Raw genomic sequence first — 9386 nt, 5'->3', positions numbered from 1 at the left:
TAGGATACCTTGAATAAGAAACTACTGATCTAGGTAAAGTTTTTTTAATTTTTTAAAGATAAGTAAAAAAGACTCCCCAAAATTGAGGTGACTTACTCAAGACCATCTTTACCAAGTAAAGAAAAAAATGCAACGTAGAACATGTGGTTATAGTTTCAAAATTACATTTGCATTACTTTGAAGTCAACCTGTATTCACATTTGCGTGCACAAAGCTTTTTGCTTATCTTCTAAAGCTAGAGAAAAATGGCCAGATTTGATACAAGTGAATTTTCCATGGCCTGATGAATAAGTGAGTCAACACCGACCTCCAAGAATCTCAAGGTCTGGTCTGTGTAGATTTATAGTGATTGCGTTGCACCTCAAGAGGTATTTTCAATGCACTGGTGTAACTAGCTGGCAATTCACCATTTTAGAGAAATTCAGCCTTGCAGGGGGATCTTTCTCTTAAGTCTCCAAGTGATTTCCAAGGAAACTGACAACATCAATCAACAATCCTTTTTTTTTTTTTTTTCAATCAACAATCCTGAGTCAGCCAAGGAAAAAGTGCTTTGGCACATGATAGAATGTGTGAGTATTTACACCAGGCATTTTAAACTCATTTTCAGCTGACTCAAAACATCAACCAAAAATATTTGTGGGGCAATAGAATATAATTGGCCACAATTGAGGGTGCAAAGAAGAGAAATACCCAATGGAGAACAGGAAAGAAACCTCGATAGGGAACTTATCTAATTAAGCTTCCCTAACTCTGCATTCAGAAAGCTTTATTCTGACCTAACGCTGTGTCCGTTTTCTCACCTTATCAGATCTGAGGTCTGGTGTGATTTTCTTTCCACGTTGGCTGAACTGATGATGCAAAGGAAAACAAAAATAAAGGTCTCACGAAAAGCCAACTAGTGATTGCCAGCGGCTAAGACAAGGAGTGTGAGGCAGGACTGAGTAATGGGTAGGTTCTCTTTTTGGGGTGATGAAAATGTTCTGGAACTAGATAGTGGTTATGGTTGCAAACCACTGTGAACGCACAAATTTCCACTGGATTTTACACTTTAAAATGTGAAAATGGTTTGTTTTATGTTATATGAGTTTTACCATAAGAAAAGAAAATCAAATGCAATGCCCTGGGGAGAATGATATGAGGAGAGATGGGAAGGTGCCCATGTCAGGGCTACGGGAGGGAGATGGAGGGAGAAGGAGGGGTTGTAGAGACCGGGCTGGAAGCAGTGAGACTTCTGGCTCAGACCTGAATCCTGATTTTCATTGGTAATCCATTTTGGGTTCTTTCTAAGCACTACTTCAGTTTCTAATTCAGTTCACCCAAGATTTATATAGATGTCATAAGCAGGTTGTCTTATAGTCTAATGTAGCTTGTAGTTTGCCCCCCCCCACAAGAGTATGTTTTATTTTATTCCATTTTATATAAATGCCTTTAGGTGGATATGCTCTTTCCCACTTTCATATGTCCCCCATGGATCTCTGCTATTTTATATTATTCCTGCTTCATTAATTTATGATACAGGCCTGGCACATGAAAACATTTGTGTTTGCAACACCTGATCTTTTATTTGCTTACTTTTTTATTTTAAAAAAAGATTTTATTTTTTATTTGAGAAAGAGAGCACAAGTAGGGTGGGGTGGGGAGGCAGAGGGAGAAGCAGAGTCCCTGCTGAGTAGGGAGCCCTATGTGGGACATGCGCACAGTCCCAGGACCCAGAGATCATGACCTGAGCTGAAGGCAGACACTTAACTGACTGAGCCACCCAGGTACCCGTGCAGCACCTGATTTTTTTTTTTTTTTTAGGAACTTAATACATGCAAAGCACAGTGCTAGAGATAGTTTATTAAAATGAGCTCTTGCTTCAAGGAGTCTTAGGATGAAGACACAATGCAAATGGCTTATTACAACACAGGCAGGGTAAGTGCTCAAATGCTAATGCAAATTAAGTATATTGGAAACAAAGACAAATGCAAAGATCATGTAATATTCGATTGCCCTCCACTTCTGCTCCTGCATTGAGATTTTATTTCAGTGTAAACAGTTAAAGAAGACAAATGATATTTGTTAAGAAGCTGGGAAGAAATGCCATCAAATCTGTAACTAATAGTCATCGAGGCTTAACATTTTATTGTAACACATTTTTAGTTTAGGCCCGAGAAGCATTTTCCATCCTTAAAAAAAACAACTTTGGCAAGATGAAAAATAGGTACGATAGGATTTTTCGCACTTGAACAGCAATGCTCTCAGGAAATAAAGCTACTGTGTACTGACTCCTCCTGTGTGCTTTACATGTGTTATCACTGATCCTCACAGCAACCCTGCAGGTTTGTGGATCAGGGGAGAACCTTGACATCAGTGAGGGGGGCACCTTGAACATTTCTCGTTTTCAATTCCAAATCGCAAACATGACTTTCTGGCTTTCTTTATCACATTTGTTCCAAGAATCAGAGAAGACTTGTGGATATTCTCATGTTTCATTTAAAAAGCATTTGTTTTCCCCTATTAGAATTTTAGTTTTATCTCTGCTTTGATAGTCGTTTTAATAAACCAACCAACTAACCAAAATTACCTTAGTGAAAAGACTCCAAAGGAAATGAGCCGGCTCCAAAGAGAACAGGAGCCGACCAAGTGGGGCAGGGAGCTAAGCAAACTCACTCACTGTCTGAGCATTTGTTCTAGTATATCAGTCTCCCAGCCCTGCCCAGACTGTGCTTAGTCTTTATATATTCATATCCTACATGGATATGAACATGTGAACATAAATGTGTACAGAGTTATAAAGAAGCTATTGTCTCTGAGCTCCAAATTCACCCTTCTTCGCCTTGCTTTGTCCCTGGGTCACTAAGCCTGTAAGCTGATCTTTTTTGCCCTCGGCTGGGCTGGATATTGTTTCATCAATAGAGGGCGCTGCAGGGAAGTAGCAAGATGACACTTGGAGGCTTCCGAGGTCTCTGCAGAGGCTTTGAGAGCCCAGCAGCCTTAAGGAGGCACTTGCGGGGCACCCTCAGGGTATCTGTCCCTATCAGCAGCCTCTTTGAAGCATTTTCATCCCTCAGTACCCACCAACAATTGTGGGCCACTTCTAAAGAGGACCTCTGGCCCACCTGCACAGAGCAGAAGGCAGACCAGCTCCCACTCAACCATGCTCATGAGCCAGGATGAACTGCTTTTCCAGACCAGGGCCAGTCTGTGCCTTCTGCTGCTGCCTCTCTGAGAATATCTGATTCTCAGCCGTGAGGTGGGGCCAGAAGGGCTTCTCCTAACCTCTGTTCTTTTTTTTTTTTTTTTTAAGATTTTATTTATTTATTCATGAGACACACACAGAGAGAGGCAGAGGGAGAAGCAGGCTCCCCGTGGGGATCCCAATGAAGGACTCTATCCCAGGACCCCGGGATCACCATCTGAGCCAAAGGCAGACACTCAACCACTGAGCCATGCAGGTGCCCCCTATCCTTGGTTCTTTATTGCCCCCCTTCCTCAGCCTACAGGTAGCTGCTATTTTAATTTGTGATTCTGAACCCCTTTGAGTCCTCTTTGGTTTCTTTTAGTATTTAATTTTGGGGGTACTAAATTTGCCCTGTTTGAATAACTCTCATAGTTTCTGTCTCTCAACTGGACCTTGAATCATATAGAAGCAAAGTCTTGACAATATAGGACTAATTAAATAAATGAGCATGTATTCAATAATGGATTAATACTGTTTTCGTTATCAGTTGGTTGCTTGGTAAGGTGACTTAGATCCTGATTTGAAAGGTCTTTCCGTCTTTTTTGGCGCACACTTGCTATTATAGCCTGTTTCCTACCATCACTGGCCAGAGGAGATATATGCATCCTGGACCCATGCATTCTAGCTATTGGAGAGAAAGCCATGTGTCATCCTGGAAGACAATGCCCAGCCCCACAAGGTATTGTCCCTGAGCCAATGCCTTAACTGAGCCTTTCACAGACTATTCCATCATTCTGGAAGCTTCTGGGCTATAAAGTAGATGGTAGAATTAGTGACTCTCATGATAATGAGTACATTGCTACATTCCCTTTGCTATAAAATGGCAAGTTGGACTTAGGCAATATTTTAATATTTTTATTTTTTTTCTTTTTTATTTGAGTTGACACAGTGTTACATTATTTCAGATGTACAACATAGTGATTTGAGAAGTTTATTTATATTTTTAAGAGATACCATGCCGATGAATCAAAAGTTCTGTAGTATTTGGCACCTTTGGATGGTGGTGCTCATAGAAGCACTGCAGGAAGATAAGGCAAATGCATATGCAAAGTATTGCTATCTGATCTCAGATGGTTGGTTCTGATATAATTAATAATACTATTGGCTAGTTTTCTTGAAGAATGGTGCTCTATCAAGGTCTTGCCATCAAACTGTGCTGCTGACAGGTTACGAATTTAGCAGTGGAAGCACATTCAGTGGTGGGTAGCTTCAGTTACAGCACTATGAACACCATTTATGGGCTTCTTGCTCAGGCACTGGGAAGTCTGAAGAGGGGGGCTAGCTAAGAGTCATAAGATGGATCATCATGTGTATGTGGGCACTGAGAGTCTTCTCCATAGTGTACGCTCTTTTGCAGGCATTAATGGGAGATCTGCTTTGTATTCATTGCCATAGGTTCATGCGCATACCGTTTCTCTGGGCATCACATCTCTTTTTCTCAGAATGTGCAGAAACAATGCTATGTGATATACATGGCTAGTTTAGAAAAGGCCATGCTGATTTCTACAGAGATGCTTGTTCTGGGACCTGTCAGTGATCTTCAATCCAAGTTCATCAGGAACACCTTTATAGTTAAACAGGTTTCATTTATTACTTGTAGCAAAGAAGAATGAACATCATGGGAACTGTGGGGTGTTTCAGACAGAAGGTGTTACAGAGAACCTATTATAGGATTTGGGGTTTGGTTGGGTGATTGGGGGAAGGTTTAAGAAAGCATAGATTTGGTCCAGATCGGATGTTGTCAGAAAGGAGATAATTCTATGGTGGATATTTTATAGGTGTCATAGTGGCATTTTGCCTGCACTTACACAAAATTGTGAAGTGGCCTTGTTTTATTTTATCTTGTCACAATCTCAGAGTAACCTTGTCTGAGGTCAGTATTCTATGAGATTATTTATGTCCAACAGGAGCATAACATGGCCTGGCTGTGAATGTCAGGTCAGTTCTGAACATGAGAACATCACGTCTAAACATGAGCTCTTTTTCAGAACTTTCAACTGTCATGTAAGAAGTTTGGCCATCCAGAGGGGTAATCACATACCTGGATGACAGACATGTGAATGAAGAAGACTTTGAGATGATCTCAGCCCCAGCCATTGTCTGGCCACAGCCACCTGAGAGACCTGGATGTTGTGAGAACTGCTTAGCTGAGCCCAGTATCTCCAGAATCATGAGTAAAACAACTGTGATAGATTTGAGCCACTGTTTTGAGGGGATTTGTTGTGCTCCTGTAAGTAGTTAGCTCTATACGCCTGAAGTTCAGGAGAGAGACTTGGCCTGGGGTTATAGATGAGGAAGTTCTTTACCGAGGAGAAAACATTTGAGGTCATTGAAATGGATGAAATCACCAGGGGAATAATGTATGTAGAGAAAGGAGTGGGGCGGGGTGGGGGGAGGACCTATGATGGCACCTTCAGTGGCAACAGTGAGGGGATCAAAAAGAAAAAAGTATTTGGAAGGAGAAGGAGGAGGGGATCAGGTAATAGATGACATCCAAGAGGAATGATGTCAAGGAAGTCAAGATTGAGTGTATCCAGAAAGAAAGGCATTTGCCAAAGAGTCAAATGCTGTGGAGGGTGATCAAATAAGACAAGGATAAAAAGTGTCTTTGAGTTTAGCAGCAATGGGTTTACATCATTGACAAAAGTAGTTTCAGGCAAGTCAGGGCCGGGGAGTTGGGGGGCAGGGGTGAGGTGGTGGTGGGGGCAGAATCCAGATTGTAGAGTAAGGAAGGAAGAGAAGAGGAGAAGGAGGGGAAACAAGCCCATGGGGTTTTACTACATCGTGCTGCCTCTCCTCAGACTCTTTGTATATAATTTTTTTTTCTATAATTCAGTAACCCATAGAATAATCACATGTCTTGAACCCTACAATTTCACAAGAGCATGGATAGATTGTATCTTCATGCATAGTTAGTGTGATACTTTAACCTGTAGTTTCCAGTTATAAATATTATTCTGTGGGTCTGTGTGCATCTGTCATTATAAGCAATTCAAAAATCCTGTTATTTCTCTTCCAAGGAAAAGAGTTCATCACTTAAAATAGTAACCTCCACTCAGTGTTCACTGGTGCCTTGTAATTACTTCAGAAAAACAATTTCAGCTTAAAAGTTATAAACTTGGGGCACCTGGGTGGCTCGGTCAGTTGGGTGTCTGCCTTGGGCTCCAGTCATGATACTGGGTTCCTGGGATCAAGCCCCGAGTCAGGCTCTGCTCAGTGGAGAGCTGACTTCTCCCTCCCTTCTTCCTCTGCTCATGTGCTTTCTCTCTCTCTCTCTCTCTCTCTCTCTCTCTCTCTCTCTCTCGTTCTATCTCAAATAAACAAATAAAATTAAAAAAAATAAATAAGAGTTATAAAGTCTTGAGGTGGGTCTGCAGGAGGAATAGCTTACTTTTGCCAGAGAAGTCTGGAAAATTTCTCTAGTCATAGCCCGTTAATTCATGGCCTGATCGTCTGAGCTCTCATTCCAGTTCACCATCCTGGGAACTGGTGTGGGACTCTGCTTATTCGAGTGGGTCAAGACCCCCTTGGTGACAGTGCATGAGTTTGCCAGGGGGTTGGGGAGAGAAATTCTTCTCAATTCAACCTGTAAGTTGCTCTCATGGCCTCATTTGGCTCCCATAAGCCTCTTTTCTACCTCTTTTCAGGGGGATTGCAGCCCATCTTTTTTATGCTCATGTTTTTCTTTTCATAGATGTATGGAGACAAGCAATAAAATGAAGATGGGAATAAGGACTTTAAATGAAGAGTTTACAGTTCAAAGGACTTGAAATTTATATTTCAAATGTCACTTCCAAATGAGGCTGTACACATGGACAGAACACAATAAACAGATTTGGAAAATGACATGTAGCATGCATTTTTTTTACTTTCTTTTATTAGATTTTATTTATTTATTCATGAGAGACACGGAGAGCAAGGCAGAGACACAGACAAAGGGAGAAATAGGCTCCCTGAGGGGAGCCTGATGTGGGACTCAATCCCAGGACCTTGTGATCATGACCTGAGCCAAAGGCAGATGCTTAACCACTGAGCCACCTAGGCATCCCTGTAGCATGCATTTTAAATGCCTGTTGCATCCCGAGCTACACTTGCTGTATTATCTTTTTACGAATCTTATGGTAACCTTGGAAATATCATCATAGAGGATATTGTGGTCTTTAAAAACATTCTTTTGTTAGATGTAAAAGTCTAAAATATGCTATTATTTTTAAAAGTCTTTTTTGGCATTTCTTCATCTTTCGGAATGCCAGAAGCCTCTGAAAATGGGAAATTCCTGGACATTTCTCAGCATGGGATAAGGCCTGCCTGGGGCAATAACTTTGACTCTCTGTGGAAGGAATTCTGGGGTATGGAGGATGATCACGTGAATGCTCAGAAGGATTTGAAAAGGTAGAAAGAAAATACTACATATTGTGTAGTGAGCACGTTTTTATGCTTAGCACTGGACTGGGGGCTTCCCATTCATTCTACATTTAATCATGTATGGTATGAAGCTGGAGAGCACGAAGCTCTGGGAGAGAGGGTCTGAGCTGTCATCAGAAGGGAAACTGTAGCATTTGAGACATAAAACCAGCTTATGATGAGGTTTGGGATAAGGGTAGAGGGAAAAGATCTTGGCAAATTTATTATGCACAAATACTCGTGTTATCCTCCTTTTAAATGATATTTGTGACTTTTTCTCTGGGTTCATCTGGTTGGCAGATGGAGGCAAATGTCTTTTAGCCCTAAGGAAGGCATACAGAAGGCACATATGAATCATGGCTGTTTGATAAATAAAAGAAACTGAGCTTCAGAGGGTATCTGGTGTGTGTGTGTGTGCGTGTGTGTGTGTGCATGCGTGCATTCATGCTGAATGTACCACCAGTGTGTATCAGATTTTTAACTGGGAAGATTTCACGTGCTTCTTTGGTATGGCCCAAGTGAACATATTTTTAGAAATGAAAAGTAGAGCATGTTCCAGAAGTTCTTTTCTTCTGCCATCAGGGACAGCAAGCCTTTATTTATAGTAATTTGAGGTCCCCAAATACCTTCAGCAATATTAATGGGGCAAAGAGAAAAAAAATTAAGCAGTAGATGATTAGATCATGTGTTATTTTACAGAGAACTTGATTTCTCTTGCCTTTAGAAAATACAGGCCTACTTTTCTCACCTGTAATTAGAACTAATTCTTTCCTGAGATTTGCTTAAAATGAATATTCTTGCTCAGGCAGCAAAAATATGATCAGTACCACTGACCTTGTGTCCTGGCCTTCATCATTCAAAGAAAAATACAGACCATGGCTATCAGATCCTTTGAATTCGGTAATATTTAGTATAAAGGAAACATATGGAATGGAAATATGCATGTAATGGAAATATACAACAATAACTAGAAAAATGTCTACTATTGAGCCACTACTATACGGCAGATTCTTTCTTTCTTTTTTTTTTAAGGTTTTATTTATTTATTCATGAGAGACACACAGAGAGAGGCAGAGACATACGCAGAGGGAGAAGCAGGCTCCTTGTGGGGAGCCTGATGTGGGACTCGATCCCAGGACTCCAGGATCATGACCTGAGCCAAAAGCAGATGCTTAACTGCTGAGCTGCCCAGGTGCCCCATATGCCAGATTCTTTACCTGTATTCAATACATCTTTTATAATCAAATAATCCTATAAGATACATATTATCACTATTTGTTCCAATGACATGTCAGAGATATTAAGTAATTGTTCCAAAGATGCTGAACTGGTTAGTGCTAGAACTGGAAGTTTGAATGCAGATTTGGTTGACTCTGAAGCTTGTATTCTTTCCACCCAAACAATCTATACCTCAAAATCCTGACAATTACTGGAGATGATAGAATTGTATAACTAAGAAGACAACTGTTTATTATTCAGTAATGTCTATATTGAAAGAACCATTTGCTGAGCTTCTTCTTTTTCCCAGGCACGACGATAAATGATGTGGAATCTAGCGATCAAAGATGAGCTGTCCCTGCTCTTGTGGAACATGGGCAGGAGGGAAAGTCTGAAAAGAATATTAGTGATTATGATGCAGGATGGTCGGGGCTACAAGAAAGGTAACGATAAGCTACCGCTGGGGTCTGGAAAGGGCTATCTGTGCACATGTGGTGTGTGTGGTTGAGGTATGTTAAAGGACATTCCAGATAAGGGAACA

The 9386-nt window shown here is 41.0% G+C and overlaps 1 long non-coding RNA gene across 1 annotated transcript; it reads left to right on the top strand.

The window, feature by feature from the left end:
- Positions 1 to 523: 523 nt before the first annotated feature.
- LOC129501019 (uncharacterized) lies at positions 524 to 7023 on the top strand. Its single transcript, XR_008662630.1, has 5 exons — positions 524 to 948; positions 1801 to 1914; positions 3789 to 3902; positions 5212 to 5453; positions 6918 to 7023. It is a non-coding gene; the product is annotated as an uncharacterized LOC129501019 (long non-coding RNA).
- The last annotated feature ends 2363 nt before the right edge of the window (positions 7024 to 9386 follow it).

This window comes from Nyctereutes procyonoides, unplaced genomic scaffold (assembly GCF_905146905.1).
Source record: "Nyctereutes procyonoides isolate TBG_1078 unplaced genomic scaffold, NYPRO_anot_genome, whole genome shotgun sequence".
Classification (NCBI taxonomy): Eukaryota; Metazoa; Chordata; class Mammalia; order Carnivora; family Canidae; genus Nyctereutes; species Nyctereutes procyonoides.
Note: the sequence above shows the minus strand (reverse complement) of the source record. Positions and strands in the feature narration are given on the sequence as shown.